The 21,948-nt window shown below is 40.6% G+C and overlaps 2 long non-coding RNA genes across 17 annotated transcripts in view; one reads left to right on the top strand and one right to left on the bottom strand.

Moving 5' to 3' along the window:
* LOC140896235 (uncharacterized) overlaps nucleotides 1-21,948 on the top strand; it is a 381,899-nt gene that overhangs the window by 310,971 nt on the left and 48,980 nt on the right. For 3 of the 6 annotated variants that reach the window (XR_012154477.1, XR_012154474.1, XR_013634490.1), the window contains 3 exons: nucleotides 9,684-10,530; nucleotides 13,327-13,563; nucleotides 14,969-15,062. This is a non-coding gene — a long non-coding RNA (uncharacterized LOC140896235). Of the gene's footprint in view, nucleotides 1-9,683; nucleotides 10,531-12,372; nucleotides 12,661-13,326; nucleotides 13,564-14,968; nucleotides 15,063-21,948 lie in introns of all 6 variants that reach the window. The other 3 variants (XR_013634491.1, XR_012154476.1, XR_012154475.1) reach the window with 3 other exon arrangements.
* The window catches only part of LOC144929167 (uncharacterized), a 217,145-nt gene that overhangs the window by 146,793 nt on the left and 48,404 nt on the right, over nucleotides 1-21,948 (bottom strand). Inside the window, exon 3 of one of the 11 annotated variants that reach the window (XR_013634489.1) lies at nucleotides 15,788-15,972. The exons of the other annotated variants lie outside the window; for them this stretch is intronic. This is a non-coding gene — a long non-coding RNA (uncharacterized LOC144929167). Of the gene's footprint in view, nucleotides 1-15,787; nucleotides 15,973-21,948 lie in introns of those variants that run through there. 11 annotated transcript variants of the gene reach the window in all.

Below are 21,948 nucleotides of genomic sequence, written 5' to 3'. Positions count from 1 at the left end.
GGGCACCGGTACTGTTGGCATCCACCATGCAGCCTGTTACTGCAACAGCAAGGACTACACTTTTGAAGGAGGACCCAATCAGTGTCTCCAGAAATATGCGCATGCTCCAGTTGCACCCTCCAAATCCCCACTTCTGTGCATGCATATCAAATTATGGTGTATCTGTGAGTCTGCATATTCAGTGCCCCACCTAGTCCATGTAAATGTGGGCTTTGGCAGCTACATGGATGAGCACTTACTTTTGCCAATAAACTTGTACCCTGCTCTGTAAATGTGTGCTTAGCCCTCAAACAGTTCAAACTTCCATTATTATAAATATATTTTAATACTCCCGATTATATTCTGGAGAATCTACATTTCAAAGAAGTGTATAGTGAACCGCTGTGGAAAAATTCCACTATATATTGCCTGCATTGGGAAACAGAACTTAAGGAAGGATGGTCTAGTAGTTACAGTGCTAGCTTGGGACTAGGAATGCCTGGGCTCAATTCCCTGTTCTGCCACAGACTTCCTGTGTCAATTTGGGCCACTTAGTCTCTCTGTGCCTCAGTTACCCAGCTCTAAAAATGGGACTAATAATATTTTGCTGCAGTGTTTTAAAGATCAGTGCAATAGGAATTGTGAGGTGTGTGGATACAACGGTAGTACCATACAAGTGCCTTAAATTTTCAACCAGTATGGCAGGGAAATCTTATTGGGCTAGGGAATGCTTTTTAAGGTACTGTAGGGAGAATCTACATCTAGGGAAGGAGAGAAGAAAGTTGTCATATATGGGGGAGCCTCTTGTTAACAAATGTGCAGTACTGTTCAAATGTAGCTGCCATGTACAGTATGGCAGACCCACAATTATCACAGGGAAATATGGAGGGGGAAGAATATTGTTGGGACTTCTGAAGCTAAATTAACCTGATCGCTGATTTGAATGGCTTTGTTCAGGATGGATCTTCCTCTTCAGAGGTGAGATGTTTCATCCCTACTGATTAGCAACTCATTCTCACTCTGCTAAATTTTGCTGGAACAGAACAACCCTCCTTAAACTAGAGCAAAGTGACAGAAGAATGTTGCCAGGCTCCTAAATTAATAAAGCTCTGTCCTGCTCCAAAGTGGCCTAACCATTTACTTATTGCAGCAAGCAGCAGGTTCCCAACTTACAAAGATTCACGACGGGAAAAACCTCTCTCTTCGCTTCAGCGCCACATCTGACAGCCCTTAGGCAGAAGATGGGTTTGAAAGGCATGTAACCATAGCTCCACAGAATGTATGGTTCTTCAGGTAGTGAAAAGAGCCGCAGCAGATTTAAAAAAAAATAGCTCCTTTCCTCTTTGCCTAAGGCAGCTTCTGCTCATGCGACAAAGCGAAAGCTCAGTAGTTCTACACTTCAAAAATTATTTTGATGTCTGACTTATATTCAGAGTGCACAGTAGCTCTCTGCTTCTTGCTCACCTAGCTGTGGTTTAATCTCTCAAGATACAAGCAACTCAATAACATAATAATCAAACAGAGATTGATATAGGATGTAGCAAAATAACACATCCCAGTGACTCTGCTACCACAGAGTGATAGACTCTTCAAGAAGAAAAGAATTTCCCAAGTGGCCTCATTGTTTTTCAGGCATTTTCCAAAATGAACTTTTCCAATAGTAAAATCATTACAAAGGAGAAACATTATCTCTCTAAGGGCTAGCTTGAAAATAGTGTAATATAAGAAACTAACTTGAAATGGGTGCCATATACAGCATAGTCCTTTCCATAATCAGTATAATATAGGGAAGACTTTGGGACAATATTTGATGCAGAGATGAATCCAGATTAGAACCTTATTTCTGGCCACCCTAAATTTGGGGATGCTAGAAAACCCAACCCAATAAATGAACTTTGAAAACCAAACAAAACCCTGGACCAAAACATCCCTAATTTTAGGTCTGTGAGAAATTTGTGAACTAGGTATCTAGATCAAGATTCAAAGCGCTCTTTACACAAAAGCACCAGATCTGAACACTCCTGAATCTGAATGTTTCAAATTCGGACCTGAATTTAAAATTTTGCATGTTGGGCTCATCTCTAAATTTTTTTTTCCAGCTACACCTCAGTTAGAGATTGTTCAGCTACAGGGAACACATATCACAAATATATACCTTCTTAGATCAGATAAATTCACTGGAAATACCACAGTCCCAAGCAAATGTTGGATCCCCCCAAGAGCTCTGACTTGAAAATCATTGTTACATGGAAAAGATTGTTATTAAAGTGAGAGAATGGGACAAACTCCAGCCCCTTCTGGGCAAAAAAACAGAGCATTTCACTGGGGCAGAAAAACTAACTTCTGTTGAATGTAAAGACCCCCTCTCCAGAGGTAACTGGACTCACACAGTCTATATAACCACTTGTAAGCAAATAAGTCACTGACTGTTGTGCCCTCTGGTGGCTGGGCTGGTGTAGCAGGCTCTCCTCCTCTAATATCCCTTGCTGACAGTTGTTCCAGTCCTGCAGGGGTCTACTTCTTCTTGTGACTCAGCTCTCTGGCCAAGTCATCTAGAGTCCCATCCCTTCCAGTCCAACAAAACAGGAAAGCCCAAAGTCTCATGGCCTCTGTGCCAGGCTCTTGACCCCCATCAGGGATTCATCATTCCTAGCATCTTTCAGTCTTTCATCGTACTTCCCCTCTTGGTTTCGGGAAGCGCCAGGGCCATCATTGAAATGTGGTGCCTCTAAGCTTCTTCCCAACTAACTATTGAGGAGCTTCCTCAAAGCCACTCCCAATCTGTGTGACAGCAGCTGGGCTCTATTTCAAACAGTGTGTCTCATTTCCCACCTTATGACAGGAGCCCCTCACCCCCAGCCAGAGCTGGTTCTAGGGTTCCATTATTGAGGAGCAAGTGGGTATTTTGGACCCACCCCACTTTTGCTATTTAAAAAAAAACAACCAGCCTTCCAGACATCCAGGGGCTAGTTAAAAATCTTGGATCTTAAGAGTTTTTTTAAAAAGTAAAATTTGGCTACTGTGTCAGTATTTTGCTGTAATTTATATAAAGGACAAAAATTCCAATCTGCTGCTATTCTACTGCTTAACATTGGATAGGTTTGTACAGATTTTGGTCTTCTGACAATAATTTGGGACTCCTTGAACATCATTGTGGGGGATGGCAAATGTCACCTTTGCCACCAGCTTCCTCCTTGGAGGTGGATTTGTAGCTTAGGCCAGTTGCAGGATCATAGCCAGCTCTCCTTCACCTGGGCCCTTTGCCCCCATTCGTCCCAAGGCTCAGAGCATTCAGCAGGCCAGTCTTCCCCTGCTGAGTGAGAGCCAGCAATCTGCTTTCCTTCCTGGCCAGCCCCCATCCAAGCCACCTTCAGCCCTTTTAACGCCTCCCTCCAGGCTTGACAGCTACTGCAGGTGTAGAAAGCTAAGACTGATTAAGCCCACAAGCTCTCATTAACCCTTTCAGGTCCAGTGTGGAGTTGTTACACTGCACTCTAGTTTTACAGTGATAGGTTAACAAACAGGTGAAACAAAACAAAATAAAATGTCCTAGGCCAAAACCACATCACTAGTCGCCACAAATCTCTTCCTAACCAGCCAGTTTAGTTTTCAGAAGGAAAGAAAAGTGAACCACCAGGCACAGTGTCTAGAAAAAAAAGTCCTGCGGGGGGTGGGAGGTGAGGGGGGTGGGGGAGGTGGAGCCCTTTCTGCCCACTGCATAAGTAACTCACACACTATTGCACATAGGAAAAGCTCAGAATTCTACCATTCACAAGAGAAAGCTCCAACCAATACTTTCCCCAGGTAGAGCGAAGAGAACAGAGCACTTAGCTGTATATATTTTAATTATTAGAGGCAAACTCTGGAGAATTGTACAGAGCTCTCATCAAGAATAACTACATCCATAGGAACAAACTCAGCACTGGTGCAAAAAGGATGCAACTTCACTGAGTTCAACCAGGGCTGGATATGAACCACAGTAGTCAGTGAATTGATTCATTTCACATCTGCTGATTTACCGATGTTTGAGTCTAATGCATGCAACGTTGCTTTTCCATTTTAGGCCCCAATCCTGTAACTAAATCTATGCAGGCTGACCCTTGCCCGAGCCTATTCAGAGCTCAGTAGGGCTCATGAATTTGCCCTCATGGCTCTAGTAGCAGAATTGGTGCACGGGCCTCTGGGCATGGTATGGATTGTTATATTAACAACTCTTCTTGTGTGAAAGCTACAGTTTGACATCTATGTCCCTTCTCTGGAACCAGTGGTAGCCATCAACGCTAAACAAAGAAAATGTAAAAAATGTGTAAAAAGAAAAGAATTTGTAAAGGAACCTGCAAATGCTTGAAAATTAGAAACATTTGGGCAAAATTATCTAGTGCCTTTACATTTCTTATAAAAAGAAGAAAATATAATCAATGATGTTGTATTTTTAGTACTAGCTTGTAGCTGTTTGTGAGGTGATTTTGCGTTATTAATATAGCTTACCATTTAAAATATATGATAAAAGGCATCATTTGTCTAGGATGGAAAATAAAATCTAAGTGGGTTTTTCAAGCTGCTGTTATACAATGAACCTAATATTCATCTTTGTAACAAACTGCAGAAATATTTCAAGACAACGATGTAGCTGGGGAATTATTTGTCTCTGATTCTAATCCAGTGTACACTGAAAAATCATTTCTTAATTTACATTTCATTGAACCTTTAAATGTACATAAACGTTGGCTCTCTTGAAATTATTGTATTTTAATCATATTCAGTTCAATAGCCTACAACAGAGATATTCTAATAATACCAGCTGACATCTTAAACCTTAAACTAACATAGAACTATCATACTCGATGATTATTCCTCAGTACTTTACAGTTTGCAGAGAAGCAAGAATCACTGTAAAAAGTCAAAGGCTTAAGTACTAAAATTGCATTGGATGAATGCAGAGGGTCAGCACAAGGGCCACGGTACTGCATACCTCTCAGTTAAAAGGTGCGTATGCCTTGTAAGAACCTTCTGCAAAAGTGTAAATTTCACCCCTTTTGAACTACTCAAATAGCAATATAAAATGAGGTCAAGGAAAAGGGATGGTGAAGCTATGGTAGTAAAGATGATGAAGAGATGGGGGAGTTATGAAGGAGGAGGGCAAACTCCACCTTGGCTAACCCATCATTTTTTCATGGGTTGAAGCTCATAGAGCCAAGAATCAGAGAGTCTCTGAGTATAAAAGTAGACTTGGCACAGCAGATCAGTACAGATCGAGTCTGAAGTGGTTCCTCTCATGCTGTGATTTCATTTTCTTTCCTGGTGATATCAGTTACCTGGCCAGATGTGAATTATGTACGTTTTAATGACAGAGTTTAGTACGTCATACTGTGCGCTACATATTGAGATTCCATTTGTAAGTAGTTTATAAAGGATTAATAAATGATATTTTAATTGTTAAATATTTATAGACTGTTAGAGTCTAACAGGTTGCTTATACCTATGTCTTACAGTCCTCTATTTCACCTTCTACTGTTACGCTTATAACTCATGTCTGTAAAATGCATAGAACATCTATTACTCATTCATTAACCCTTTTATAAAGCATCTGTAAGTGGAATCTTTATAAAGTGTGACCCAAACTATTGATCGAATCTAGACTTGAAGCCAATGTTATCCCATCCAAAACCCAAAAATGGATTTAAAAAAGAGGGGGAATGGTTTGGTGAAACCCCCAAAATATTTAATGAACTTTTTTTTCCCCATAAAAATGCCCATTTACTGAAAAAAGCCATTTTCCACCCTATTTTCCACTCCAAAAAATGTTTGGATACAAAAAGTTTGACCAGCTTGAGTAAATATAAAAAATAAATATTAAGCAAAAATATTAAAGTTAGATAGCACATCAGAAAAAATAACAGCATTTATTATTATTTCAAAGAGAGAAATTGTGTTACCAACCATTCAACAAACAGCATGCTGAGGAGAAAAGGTCTGATCCAACGTGGACTGGAATCAATTGAAAAACTCTCATTTGAGTTCATTGGAAGTTAGTATAGGACTATGGCCAGATCCTCAGCTGCATTGATTTGCACCACCTGAAGATCTTGCCTATCATCTGCCTAAAAAAGTTCCTCTGCCTCCTATTTTAATTTCTTTCTGTACCCAACACTTTTTATTTGGTCCTTAGGTTTAGCCTATTGCTGTCTGAAACATAACTGGGAGTGATTCAGCAAGCTGGACTATTCTCCCCAGGCATTTTTCACAACACGGGGTCAAAACTTACCATCCTTTTACAAAACATGTGAAACATACACTCACCGGAACACAGAGGAAATCTATACCTGGCTTTAGTAACAGGCAGAGCCAACTTTGGCATTATTGCTTAGGCCAGTGAGGCAGGTTTTCAGGTCCAATTGCAAGTGTACTCTCCTCTGTGATTATACCACTAGGCAAAGTGCTGGTGTTCAATTTTTGGAAGGGTGTGTGAGTTGATTCTGTTTTTGCAGAAAGTATCTATTGGAGTGGGAGGGGGAGGAAACTTTGCAAGTATGAATAGCAATATAATGGTGGATCCAGGCCCTTTTAGCCTAACTCTGCCTTTAAATACCAATTATACAGTATATCTGGAAATTTCATTAAAATCATAACCCTGGAGCCATGCTTTACCAGTGGTTGTAAAAGCAGCATCTGTCCCTTCTTTCATTGCTTTCTGGATCTTTTCAGATTATCACTGATGACACCACTCTGATAAGTCACTCTGTCATGTCCAAAGCTTTATCTCATCTTCTTTATGTTTTGCTTAGAAATTACATATCAAGATGTATAGCACTCCATGGTTTCTTAGAATTTACAGAGCAAGAAACAGCAAATAATGAGAGAAGGTTTTGATGTTGCAAAATTTCCATCTGTTCACTTGGATATATAATTATATGCATGTAGCTATCCGTGCACCTTCAGCAATCCATAATTGGAAGGCATTTCCTTCATTTATCATGCAGGTGGTGTGTGATGCTACATGCAAAACTGCTGAAGTTATGGCCAAATTTACATATTCTTACTGTGATTTATACTACTTAAAGCACTTTAGTTTTTAGAACTTAATTTGTGTTGGAGACGTTTGTTTTTATTACCTTTTGAGTCAGTGTTTTTATATGGCTAACATACCACAAGATGAAAAGGAGGACTTGTGGCACCTTAGAGACTAACCAATTAATAAATTGGTTAGTCTCTAAGGTGCCACAAGTCCTCCTTTTCTTTTTGCGAATCCAGACTAACACGGCTGTTACTCTGAAACGTACCACAAGATGGCACTATATCAGAGCAACACTAGGACACTGGGACATCCATCCTGATTAGATGGTTTGGGCATTCAGAGTTGGGATTGTACAAGCAAGGAGCTTGGTGAGCTTCTTCAAGCTCTTCTAAAACTAACTGAATTATTCCAAAATTGACCCTCCTCATTTACCAATCGGGCAGTGAAAAGATGCCTCATCTTTCACTGGTCCAAGTTTACTGAGATGTAGACAATTGAGCCTCCGTGCAAAGAGTTGGCCAGGAGTCAGTGGACCATTGAGCTTTTTCAGATGCTGTCTAAGGAGACAGCAATGGCAGGGAGTGAGGGGGAAGGGACTTTGTGAGGCATGGAGCACCCACATGTTAAGACGTTCAAATCAAACCTGTGAAGCTGTGGTTCAGAGTGGTGATAAAATCTGAAGGTCTGGGGTAGAGAAGGGCCTGGTTGCACTTTTGCTATGCTGTAATATTTGTTTGTTTTCCTACTAAAGAGACCTAGAGTTGAATGGGGGTGAAGATCAGAGAAGGACTCGGCCCCAAGTGTGCTAAAGCTATCAGTTGCCATCAGTTTCCATTCATGACAAAATTGTGAAGTGTCTTGTAATAGTTGCTTCTAACAATTATTTAGTTACTGTGAGTTCAAAGGAGGGAAATTAATATTAAGTGAGTGATCATGAAAAATTGCTTGAGCAGTAGAAGAAAATCCTGGTGCCATGGAGTTTGATTCTTATTTACACTGAGGCCCAGTTACACTAAGAAAATCCAGACTCCAGCAGGGTAAAGGAGCCTTAAGGTAAGAATTAGGCCCCTGTACACTGCCAAAGTAAATGTAAATGAGAATTGGGGCCTTGGAATCAAACCTGAAGTCATTCCTCTGAAGAATCAGTCCTGGAGTCAGGCCCGGCCAGGCCGTGGCAGGATGGGAGGGTCAGGCTTTTGGAATATTCATTTGCTAAAAACTGAACTGGGTGACAGTTTACGTTCTTCAAAATGCCCAACAATCAACAACCATGTCTCAACCTGCCAACATATATATCCAGTTTCTTATTTGCATGGAACTTCATGTAATTACTAAAGCCCCATCAACTGTATTTTTGAAACATGAGTATACCGGTAGTTGTGCTGCCTATGAAAATCGTGCATCGTTATTTTGGAGTCATGATCCTATTAGCCAAAGAGCACAAGTCCAACTCCTGGTCCACTCTGCACTTCCAGCCCAATGCAAACACCAGCCTGATTTTACACAGGAGTAGTTCCATTTGAGTTGAATGGGAGTATAGGGAGTAAAGTGTGTAGATTTTGTTAGAACAATGATTGACGTGAAACATCTACAGATATAGTTTTCCTACTGAGTGCAGGTATTCTTGCTGGAGAATGCAAGAATTTTACCTTCTTTTAAAATGTTTTCAGTATAGAATAGAACATTTCTTGGATCCACTTGATAACCAAAGTTGGTCCCTTGGAGAAATCATCCAGCCTGCCTAGGAATTAAGCCATTTAAACAGAAGTTGTTTCTCTACTTCTCAGTATACTTTTGGTCTTGTAGAATGAATTGAGTGGGCATGAAGAGGTAAATACTGAGTAGGCTCTGCCCCCAAAAATGTATTGAGGAAATGTTGCAATAACCATGTAAAACAAGTAAATATTGGTGTTGGTAAAAATGTCAATCTGTCAAATGAGTTAACTGCCATCTATTGTACATGAAAAAACTTGAATTTTTCCTTTGTGGCGATAAGATGTATCTATCTGACAAACTGTCAAATATTCATCTTTCTAAATGCTGGCACTTCAGATTTGTATCTGGTTTATATTAATTATTCTTAACCATCTTCCACCAGAAGCTAGAAAGAATAATTTCACTTTTCTAACTTTTCCATTTGTTTGTTTGTTTGTTTGAAATTTACTTTTTAAATGATCATCTTTCTCAATAGCCCATGTTGCCATATTCTGACTTTTGCGTCATTATTTTGTTTGCTTCCTTTGCATCTTCACTTAGATTTAGCCAGGGTTAGCCAGGTCACAGACTATTCAGAGCTGTATAGGTTAAAAAACAATACCTTGAATTCCATGTGAAACATATTGGTAGACAATGGAAATTATGGAGAATGCATATGATGTTGTTAAAAATTTCCTTTGGATTATCTGATGGGGGAGGAGGTTAGAAAATTTCAATATAGAGAAAACTAAGTGACACATTGTTATTACAACCTTCCTTATATATAAGATAAACACATAGTCAGGAGCAACTCTTCCAAATGAGCAAAATAATTCTTGCACTGAAAAAAACTTCATTACCAGCATAGAAAGACTAAAACACTAAACTTAATAAAAGGACACCTCAAGGTGATATAGTACATAGATGAAATATAGACATTTGACCATATGTTGGCATGGCACATTTCAACTAATAATATGGATTTTGTAATCAGCAGATGGCTTGAAGGACAAAGTCCGGATTACATAAAAGCAGCAAAGCTCTCTTTCCTATTTCAAACATAGAAGGCTAAAAGGGCACCAAGAAGGTCACCAATGGTTGTCATTCAAGTGACAAACTTGAGACTTGCAGATGGCAGAGTTTCAATGGGTGTCCTAAAAATATCAAGGAAGTCTACTAAGGGAATGAAAATTGTAAGGGGAGCAGATAAATGAAGGAGTTCCTTATGCCATCGGAGGTTCAAGAATCAACAGTGATCCTGCATCAGGTAGATCAAAAGTGTTTTCTCCAACTGAACAGTGATGTGAGCTCGCTTTAATCTTGACTATTTAATACAAAGAGTTTAAAGCATTTTAAAATGTTTTATTTATCTCTAAAGAAAATTGATAGCAATGAGCCAACTGGCAAATATCCATTCGTTGGTACTATCAATGCGCTCCACACCTTACTTTAAGCAATACACTGTGACCCACAGCTGCTGGAACTAGGAGTGCTAGTGGTGCTGCTGCCCGCCCTGGCTTGAAGTTTTAATAACAAGCCAAGTACCATGGTTTCCGCCTTCAGCACCCCCAGGATAAAAACTCTTCCAACACCGCTGATGTGAACCACTTCTTTCCCAGCGGCACCATCTCAGCAATGATTGCAAATCAGCGGTTTTGTCGCTACAATGTCATGTTGGAAGTGCTTGTTGCAGTAGTTCTTATTTTTAGAGAGAGTTTAGGACCATGGAAATTTTACTGGAAAGTATAAATTTACCCAGGATCTGACGGGGGTGAGGTTTGTACAGTATACAAACAGATCAGCCAGGAAGATGGTGTCACCATGGAGAACAATGGCTGAAGGTAAGAATGGAAGATTTTATTTAAAAAGTAATTGCCAAGTTTGGGGAAATGTAATGGGATAAATTTAGCTAAAATGTGGCCACAGTGTCACACCCACCCCCCACCCTCTGAACCCCACAGAAGCCTTTTCCACAGGGGCTAGAATCTGTACAGGGGGAAGCAGTGGCCAAGGGCAGTCCATGGTAAAGTGTTGTTCTTCTTAACCACTGAGGATAGACCAAGAAGCAATGGGCTTAAATTGCAGCAAGCGAGGTTTAGGTTGGACATTAGGAAATACTTCCTAACAGTCAGGGTGGTTAAGGACTGGAATAAATTGTCTAGGGAGGTTGTGGATTCTCCATCTTTGGAGATTTTTAAGAGCAGGTTAGACAAACACCTGTGTGGAATGGTATAGCTAATACTTAGTTCTGCCATGAGTGTAGGGGCTGGACTAGATGACCTCTCAAGGTCCCTTCCAGTTCTATGATTCTATGGTAGATCAGATTAAATGGAGCTGCATTGCCAAGGAGCTGGGGGCGGGGCACCAGAGGCCAGAGCAAGACTAGCGATCTGATGCCTCTGCACCAGAGTCCCTGACCTCCAGCTGCTCATGGGAGTGTGCCCTGTAACCTTTTACTTAGGGATGTGTGTGGAGGTGCAAACCTTATTTCACCCTCCGGGGATAATATTGAGGGACTTGGACAAGACTCCACTGGCCATTTCCTCCAATGGATTCCCCTTCCATGGGCTTGTCATTGGGAGAGATAATCTGGGGCTTTAATGATTATGGAAAATGGTAGACCTACTCCAGGAAATTGAAGGTTCAGTCCCAGTTTCCCGACTCCTTTCTGAAGGCGTCCCACTAAGATCCTCCATGCTGCATGCTTGGTCCTTCATACATCTACATTTCTGGCCAACATACCCTTTTCAAACAAAAGAGCATCTGATATCCCTTACTGAGCTAAGCTACTTGCTATTGGCACCAAATAGCAAAATTTGCCAAAAAAGGGAACTGGGCTTAAAAGGGGTAAATTGTAATAAAATAATGTTTCTTATGCACAAAGTATGTTTTGTTTTTCTTCCATGGAAATTGCACAAAATAATCAATGTAAATTTAGTCTTTTCTTTCCAAGCTCAGTGTTTGAGAACGGGAGGCATAACATTGATTTGTTCAAATGAAGTATAACTACTTCCAGCACCTAACTTTAACTGAAGAGAGGAAAGCTGGAGGCCGGGGGGGGGGGGGGGCGGGGAAACAATAATTTGCAAGGGTCTCACAAGATCTCATTATTTCATAACCATAACGCATGACAAAAATATGCAATCAGCTGAGGCTTTTCCCATACAGTTAAAGAAATTGTTTTTGAATAATTCCCCGTTATTACAAAACAGAGAAAAATATTTAATGAAATGTATAAAGCAAGCCATGTGCTTCAGCATGCCGGGTAATTACACTGGTTTTATTACACTGAATTTTGGTTTGTTTTTGGGAGATAAATATTGTCTTGATAATAGAATCAATTATCATCCTAAACTAAAGTAAGTAAAAATACTTGGGCAGGAAGGATGGGAGCCCATTATGAATGAAGCATTCTAATTCCCTCCCCCGCTGCCAACACAAAGAGAAACAAGCAAGTGTTTGTCCATTGTTTGAACCACCCCTTTTTAAGGCTGTTTTCATGCATCAGGCATGATAGATGTGGATTCACCTTGCTGTAGTATGCAACCTACTGATTAATCCCTGTGTATGCACAGATGTTGCTGAGTATTGTGTGAAGTGTCAGGACTGTGTAGAGATCTCCATAGTTCCCTAGTAATCAATACAGTATCATTCTTGTACCTATATTTGCTATCCATCCTCAGTACACTATGGACCTCTTTGCCTGTGAGCTGCTGTTTGCACACAGTATGCAGCTAATGCACCCCTCTTGCTGCATAAAAGATTTGTCAGAAGCAAAAACTGGCAGGCATAAAAAAAAATCAGAATGGAATCCATAAGATGAGGAAACAGCTGATTCTGAAACCTTGTAAAGATCCAGTACACTTTGATGCTGATGTCCATTCAAAGTACCTGAACTGTTCAGTGCTCCTGTTAGATGACGGGCTGTATAAATCTCATTATTATTCTTCATCAGTTAAACAAGGTGTATGGTAAGTAGTTAATAATGAGTATTTAATATAACATATTCATAATAGTTATTAATGGCACTCATTGTAGTATGATGCACTAGGTGTGAAATCCTCAACCTATTCAAGTCAATGGCAAAACTCCCATTAACTTTAGTTGGGCCAGGATTTCACCCATGACATTTAGCCTACAGTTAACTATGACTTGTGAAATATTTTAGCTATATATACCTAATGTGCAGAATGTAACACTTCTGGTGGCTTAGATATTTTACTATGCATATTTCATTTTGTATTCATACACTCTGCCTACATAAGCCTTTCTGAAGGTGAAACTAGCTCCTTTCCCATTCTTTTTTAGAACAGGTTAATCTCCGTTATTATAATTATCAGTACTTGTACATATAAAAAAGACCCTTTCAAACCGCTTATGCTATAGTATTTTAATCCTCCTGTTTGGTATTGAATTTGCATATTTGACTGGTGCATTATGCGTGATAAAGTGTTTAAAATCTGTTTGCAGTAACATTATTGATTTCAGTTTTGACCGTGCAAAAATATACTATTAAAGGTGATCTAAAAAAGTGTTGGTGTCTTTGCCTTAGTTGCAATGTATAAAAGGGGTTGAAAGTTGGGGGATGGGAGAATTGTCTGTTTAAGGGGCTTTTTTCTGTTTGTGTTTAATCTCAGGAATAGCAACTCCAGTGTTCACTGGAGGGCTTTGTGGAGGACAAGAGGCTTGTGTGGATGAGTGCAAAGGGGCTATGTTGCAGTCAAAGTGACAGGAGCAGAGGCCTGAGCCAGTCAGAATTCCACCTGGACTAGTACATTGTCCTCCTTGCAAAGGGTGCAACAAACTACTCTTGCTGAGCCCAGCCTGCTGTGCTATGACTCTGCTGTTACTGACTCCTCTGTACTCCCCTTTAGGTAATTAGGACTAAATTTTTGAAGTACTTGGCACGCAGAAACTCCCATTGTTCTCAGTCTCCAAGGTCTCAGTGCCTTGATCTAAGCACTGGACTGTCTGCCTTCCTTTCTTTAAAATAACCCTTTTGTATTCATCCTCCAGTGAGACAATCTAAATTATCATCTAGTGCTGCTTAGAAAACATGGTAGAACAGGAGGGAAATGAAAGTGCTAGGCTAAATGATTTCCACATCCCTAGAGCCTGTTGTCATCCATATTCTGCCTAATTCCCAGTCTGGTATGCCCATAGTAAAGAAACAATGGAGTGACTTGTATATATTGCTAGGAAGTGTGGGTCTTCTCTGCTTCCCCCAACTGGTCCGTGTAGGACACTAGTGAGTGCAGCTGGTGGAAATAATTTCAACCAGCATTTTTCGTAGAAAAATACAGTTTCAGTTAAATCAAAATATTTCACCTTAACAGTTCACTTTTGATAAAATTTTGATTTTTCAAAGACAAACTTCAAATTAAACAATTTCATTTCAAATGGAAATTTGTGTTTCATTTTTCAAAAACAAAAAACTCTGTTTTCTATTCTTATTTTCTCCCCTTTCTCTCCCTTTATAAATCCCCCCTCCCATGGAAAAAGAGGGGCAAGTAAAACAAGGAGAGGCGAGGGAGGGAAAATATGAAAATTGAAATCTTTTTTTGGAAACCAAACAAAATATAAATTCTTCTTTGGAATTAAATGTAAATTTAATTTAGTTTCATTTTGATTTTTTTTCCATGGCAAAGGAGGAATTTTCCATGAAAATTTTGAAAAAAATCATTTTAGATTGGGTTTTTTTAAGCAACAACTGGCAGCTAGAGGATCTAATCCTTTGGCTTAAGAGATGGAGATTTGTACTTTCTGCATTGAAGGTCTAGGGGGTCAAACCCCATTGAATGCCAAGCTGAAGTGGTGAAACGCTGAATATAGAAACTTCTCTTGTGTAATACAAAGTTATTGAAACTAACCCCAATGCACCTTGTGGGAAATACTGTCTCTAGCATGATTAGAAGAACTTTAAACTGTTGAAGTCTCTGGGTCTGACCAGTGTATATTTTAGATGACCAGTCAGAGTTATTGGGAATACATCTTTGTCACGCAGTGAACTCCATCTTGTTTTGGGAATGGCATTTTTTTCCAGAGGTCTCTACATTGTATTGGAATCTTCATGTTGGAGTGTGTCCCTCATGTTGTACTGTAGCCTCCACTGGGGGTTAGAGCTTCCATTTTGTAGTTGGGGGGTGGGAGGCGTGACAGAGAGTCTTATGGCTGTGTCTCAGAAGCTGGCACTGAGCAATCTAGGGCCACCAATTCTGATTCTGTGACATTTTACCAGCCCATCCTGTGCTAATCCTGTGTTCTTGGCTTTCTTGACAGTGTGTCTGGAGGAATTAATCAAGAAACCAGAATTCCCATGACCAGGTGGATTCCAGAGGAACATATCTAAACAACTGAGATCAGGATGGATCAGGTACTGGTTTCAGGGGGTTGATGGCCAGACTGCAGGGTCCCACTGCCCAAGAAAGGTGTCAGACATGGGATCTGCACCTGGGAGTGCACTTGAGACCACCCCCATCCCAGAGCCAGGACCAGTGATCAGCCTCTGTCCAGAGCCAGGGGCTTAAAAGCACATGAAATCTAGTGGTTGGGCCCACTCACAACAGACTGGTGTCCATCCAGAGAGAGGGGGAGAGGGCCAGGTTGTGACACAGTAAATAAAGCCTTGTATGGTGACAGTTTTCAGAGTGGTAGCTGTGTTAGTCTGTATCAGCAGAAAGAACAAGGAGTACTTGTGGCACCTTAGAGACTAAAAAATTTATTTGAGCATAAGCTTTCGTGGGCTAAAGCCCACTTCATCAGATGCATGCAGTGGAAAATACAGTAGGTAGATAGATAGATAGATAGATAGATAGATAGATAGATAGATAGATACAGAGAACATGAAAAAATGGGGGTTGCCAATGGTATGGTATGGCAACTCCCATTTTTTCATGTTCTCTCTATCTATCTATCTATCTATTGTATTTTCCACTGCATGCATCTAATGAAGTGGGCTTTAGCCCATGAAAGCTTATGCTCAAATAAATTTGTTAGTCTCTGAGGTGCCACAAGTACTCCTCATTCTTTCAGTAAATAAAGCATTCATTTTCACTTTGAAAGATTGGAGGAATTTTCAAGAAAGAAAAATTCAGACACTTGAAATACAAGATTTTTTTTTCACAAACAAACTGCAAAGTAATTGTACAAGGAAAAGGCTGACACAAAAGACTAGGTGGATGTGGCCAGCCATGTTAGGTCCTTTATCCTTTTTCTACTTTTTTTCTCCTCTTCTATGACGAGGCTATGTGGTGGGAGATGTGATCTTTCAGAATTAGCAGAATCTGGAAGAGTACAAAAACCAAGCTAGAATCAGTCCATTTCCCATATTCTTTTCCCTCTTCCATTAGCCATCACAACGTAAGGCACAGCACAGCAATAGTATGATATGTTCATTAACAAAGCTATATCACAGGGTGTTCATGTCAGGCACAACCTAAGACCTTGAGCTCAGGGACAGCAGAGTCACCACAGAATGAGTACTGCTGCTGTCTCTAGCCACTCCAATGGAGATGGTATGGGGCAGAGCTGTGGCTCATCTGTTCCTATATCAGCCAGGTTGTGGGGTCCAAACTCTTCCTGCACCCACCCACCTCCCTGGGCTCCATGACTTGCTGCTCTTGCTCCACCATAAATCTCTACACCACCCCAATGTAGAGCTATGAGGATAGGCCAGTGTCGAGCCCTGTAGGGCAGCTCATCTAAGTTTAATTGACAGGCATACAGAAACATTCTGTGGTTAAATAGTGTGTTCACCTGTGCAGGGTCTCATTTTCAAAGGTGTTTCAACCAGTGTTATAACTTTGTGCCTATATTTTTTGCATGTAGAATATGTTGCTGGTACAAACTGTAGAATGTGGCCATGCAAATGGGAGTTGCACACCCAATCAGCTTAACGGGGGGGTGTCTACTTGATTTACGCACCAGAGCTTGTGCATGCAAATTCTACTGGGGGGGGGGGGTCATAAACAGAGATGCCCTGTCTGAAAAATTGGCTCTTTATTTATCACTCAGTTATCCACTTAAGTGAACTTCACTGCTGACTTCATGACTCCATTTCACCAAAAACAGTCAAGTAATCTATCATTTCACAGTGCACAAATTGCTAATATCCAGAGAAAGATTGAATAGGGCAAATACCCATTGCTAAAACACTTATTTCTTCCTACTATCAGAAAACTAGCATTTTCTCATCCCCTTTTAAAAATCCTATTGATTGTGCATTTGGACACCTTAAATGAAGCAGAGTAGCATTGTTTAAAAATGTTGAAAACCAAAAAATCAGTGGGAATGTTTTACTTATCTAAGTGCTGTTCATTTGACCTTATGCTGTTCCCTCACTTGCTCGCTCAGAACTCCACATCTAAAGTCAAAGAAGGTTTTATCTCCATTTTCAACATTCACTAAAGATTTTTACTCCTCGGGATATGCTAGTTCAGTCAATGAGGCTAAATCTTTGAGTGCCAAAATCATATTCCAACACAGCTTGTCTGAAATGAGTTTGAGCTTCGTTTAGATCTTATAGGCAGCAGCTCCCGTTTCTATTGCCAAATAGATAGCTATGGCTCAAGAATTGGCACAATGGTGAAATCTGGATGCTAAAATTTTCCTCCAGATTTAAATGCGGTGGGCCTGATTCTCCCCTCTCACTGGTTTTACACCAGTGTAACCCTCTTGACTTCAGTGGAGCTACTCTAGATTAACTTTGGTGTAAATGAGTGCAGAATCTAACCCACTGAAGTGGAGTGTGATTATTGGCAAAAGAGCAGAGAAAGCTTACACTGTAATTCTCTGGATAGTACTTGGCCCTGAACAATTTAGGAAATTTCATTTTCCATGATTGGAGCCCTTATAGCAATCCCATACCAATAGTGATCACTTAACAATTCTGGCCCAAATTTTGCTCTGTTGTGCCAGCATAACTAAGAGCAGAATTTGGCCTGTTGACTTCAGTGAAATTGTTCCAGGATTAAACAGGTGTAAGGGCCAAACTACCCCTCAATTACAATTTTCTCAGGGACTCAGTGATAACACAGTTGTCACCATGATTTTATTTTGTAAGCCCTTAACTATGTGCCAGAAGTATCCTAAAATCTTGGCTATACCCAAGAGGTTACCGTAGTTAAAACATGACCAGGCCCATCTACAAACCAAAATTGGAAGTACTTTCTAACTGGGTTACAGATAACAGTGCTGTAACTGGGGCCTTAGACACAGATGTAATATACAGGTGCTAACTGAGAGCAAAATTTGGCCTCAAACCTCCAAATCTTTAAAAGACAGATGTGCACATTATAAACACACCTGACTTATTAAATGGCTGACTTTCCTGGAAATGAATTTCAGAATTAATTCACAAGCCACTGTAAACAATTTATCTTCTTTGCACAATCCTAGTGTCCTCCTTCCAAAAAATCTAAATGACTTCATTAGTCCGAAGACCAACCTAATGTTTCCACACTAGAAGAACGTGCACAACATTATGCATGTTATTGTGCTAATCACTGGGCAAAATCCTGGCCTTAGCTTAAGAAAATCACATGGGTGAGAGCAGAGCAGAACCAGCTGTGTGTTATACACTATAGCAGTGATACTGAGACTGAGGCGCAGGAGCCACAAGTGGCTCTGTAATGTGTCTCCTGCAGCTTTTTCATATTAGAACACTGTATGATTTAATTATTAACCAGTCTAAGTTATTAACCAATCAGGATGATTTTACAGTGTTATTAACCAATTGCAGACTACTTAGTCATTTTGCTGTGAGTATATATATATTCAAAAATGAAACAATGAATTCACACTATGTAGCTCTTTTAGGTAATGCTGATTGATAATATGGCTCCTGAACCACTGAGTTCTGAGTATTACTGCAGTATAACTAGGGCCCTACCAACTTCACAGTCCATTTGTCAATTTCACAGTCATAGGGTTTAAAAAATCATAAATTTCATGATTTCAGATATTTAAATCTCAAATTTCACAGTGTTGCAACTGTAGGGGTCCTGACCCAAAATGGGGTTGTGGGGGTGTCACAAGATTATTGTAGGGAGGTCGCAGTATTGCCACCCTTACTTCTGTGCTGCTGCTGACAATAGTGCTGCCTTCAGAGCTGGGTGGCGGGAGAGCAGTGGCTGCTGGCTGGGAGCCCAGTTCTTAAGGCAGAGCAGCCGCCAGCAGCAGTGCAGAAGTAAGGATGGCCTGGTATGGTATTGCCATCCTTACTTCTGTGCTGCTGCCTTCAGAGCTGGGCCCTTGGCCAGCAGCCACCAGGCCTGCTCAGCTCTCTGGACTGCTCAGCTCTGAAGGCAGCACCGAATTAAGGGTGGCATTACCATGACCCCCCCCCACACACACACACACACAATAACCGTGTGAACCTCCTGCAGCTCTCTTTTGGATCAGGACCCTCAGTTTGAGAAAAGCTGGTCTCCCCTGTGAAATCTGTTTCGTATAGAGTAAAAGCACACAAAAGACCAGATTTCACAGTCCATAACACGTTTTTCACAGTCACAAATTTGGTAGGGCCCTAACTATAACCATCCTGCAATAGCATCCTGGTTGGTGGGCACTAGGGTAATGAATGACTGGGTGCACTTTTCTTCTCCTTTGTGCATGATCAGCGTGTGCCCAGAACTACTAAATGTTACTGATTGTAGCAAATGCACTAGTCATTTGTGAGACTGGGAATGCTCCCAGCTCTCAGACCATGTCCCCAGGGATACGGTGCACAGACTAGCCTGATGTCCTTCCCTAGCGCTCTCGTGAGCACTAAGAGGAGATGCACCTCTGCTGCTTATGTAAGGGGAAGAGGTTCCTTGCACCCTCTTTCTGCTTGCTGGAGGAGCAGAGGGCAGAACCTAACTCTCAATGAATGTCTTCTGCTTCTTCTTTAGTCTTAGCTAAATGAGCAAATCAGCTAGCTCTTTTAAAACTCTTGGATGCAACCCATCTGGACATGTTTTAAAAATGTCTTACTTTAGCAGCTGCTGTTTAACATCCTCCAGATACTAGTGGAATAGATTTGCTATGACTATATCATCTGTTTTTTTCCCAAATACAGAACAGATATTTATTGAATATTTCTGAGTTTTCTGCATTATTATTGACAATTCTCCCATTTCCATCTAGCAACGGACCAATACCATTGTTAGGATGCCTTTTGTTTCCAATATATTTTAAAAATTTCTTCTTACTGTCCTTAACTCTGCTGGCTGGGGATTTCTCCTTATGTTCCTTTTGTTCCCTTCCCTTATTAATTTTCTACAATTCCTAGCTTCTGATTTATATTCATTACTATCAACTTCCCCTTTCTTCCATTTGAAATATATATATTTTAATAGCTACTTTCACCTCCCCTCTAAACCAGGTTGGTATTTTAAGTGGGATGGCCTTCTTCCTTTACTATGGCTTTTTGGGTATCTAGTAAATTGTTCTTAAACAATTCCCAATTATAATTCACATTGTTCTAACTAAATTCTTCCTCCCAGCTGGTTTGATTCATATTTGTTTTCAGCTTGGTGAAACTGGCTCTTTTAAAGCACCATGTATACATTTTTGATTTGGACTTCATGCTTGAACACATTTATAATGTGGAACCAGAATAATCACTTTTACCTAAGCTACCATTCATTTTCAGTTCTGTGATCAGCCCCTCTTTACCTGTCAAGATGAGGGCTAATACAGAATTCCTTTTGTTGGATGCAACAATTTTTGAATTAGGAAATTGTCATCTATAATATTTAGAGATTCCAAGGTATTTTAGTACTGGCAGCATGAGACCTCCAACATATGTCACTATAATTGAAATATCCAATGATCACACAGCCTTTTTTCCCTATACATGATAGAGAGATGCTTAAGGAACCTACTGTTCCCTATTGTGATTTGGTGGTCTGTAGCAGACACCAACTAGTGCCCCATCTTGAAATATATCTGTTAGGACATTGATCCATAAGCATTCAAGATCATTTTCTTCCTCCTTGTCAGTGACTCAGAAAGAGGTAATGCCATTTTTAACAGAGTGCCACTCCCCTTCCTCTTTTGCCCGCTCCATCTTTCCTAAATAGGTTATAACCATTAATTTTAATATTTCAGTCATGCAAATCATCCCACAGGGTTTCAGTAATACCAACTAGATTGCATCTATGCTCATAAATGAGCAATTTCAATTCCTCTTGTCTGTTACACAGGATCCTAGCACTGGTGTATAGGCAATAAAAGAATTATTTTTCGTACCTTGATTAACTTTGTTTTCAACATCTCGATTTTGTTGCTAAATGATTGCTCATGTCTTCCCTCTTTTTAATCTCCCCCTTCGTTATTAGTTTATTGCCCTCCTGACTACTCTAGCCAGCCTGGCCCTGAGGAGATTCGTTCCCCTTCTACCGAGAGGGTGGCCATCCCCTCTACTCATGGAAGATGAGCCAGTGTTCCACAAAACCAAAACCCTCCACCACTTTCCTAGCCAGTAGTGCACTTCCAGAATCTTCTGCCTTCTGTCTTCCTTCACTCCCAGGACATAAAGGATGTCCAAGAAGATCACTTGGAGTCTTCTTCTTCAGCATACTTCTGAGTTCCCTAAAGTCACCTACTACCTGTGAGATATCTCCCAATGTAGTGTCATTAGTGCTGATATGAACAATCACCTATAGGTCCTTGCCCCTTAGCTTCAGAAGCCTATCCAGTCTCAGAGTGATGTCCTGTGTTTTAGCTCTGGGAAGACAGTGCACCAATTTATTGCCTGTCACATGCACAATGTTCTTTTGATTCTCCTGAGTACTGAATTTCCAACAAGAGTGGTCTATCTTCCTTGGATAGTTTGAGATCTCTTCGTGGGCAAGGTTGATTTTCTTACAAGTTGGGCTGAGCTGCCATCCACAGATGTGTTCCATACATGTCTCCATTCCTTCCAACAAGCTGAATCTTGAGAGGTGTCTTCCACAGCTTACTCACTGAAGACCTGGTATTGATTGGAAACTTCTAGTTGTGTGGAATACATCTTGGTCCTCTTCTCTCTGATGGCCACAGCCTGCCCATCCTCCTCTGTCGTCAGCCATGTAGAATGATACCGTGACCTCTTGTGTCTGGTGGTTACAAACTGCCAGGCCTCTTCTCTGACTCCTCTCTCAACTCCTTGGTGGCAAGTTCCTTTCTTGCTTGAACCTGTGGTACTGATGTCTCCCAAACCTGGCTATCTAGGAACTACTCAGCTTCTCTGATTCTCTGTAGCATCTATCTTGCCCTTCCAATCCAAGAATCTT

The sequence above is a fragment of the Lepidochelys kempii genome, chromosome 12, assembly GCF_965140285.1.
Source record: "Lepidochelys kempii isolate rLepKem1 chromosome 12, rLepKem1.hap1, whole genome shotgun sequence".
In the NCBI taxonomy this organism is placed as follows: Eukaryota; Metazoa; Chordata; order Testudines; family Cheloniidae; genus Lepidochelys; species Lepidochelys kempii.
The sequence above is the reverse complement of the archived record's forward strand: the minus strand, read 5'-3'. Positions and strand labels throughout refer to the sequence as shown.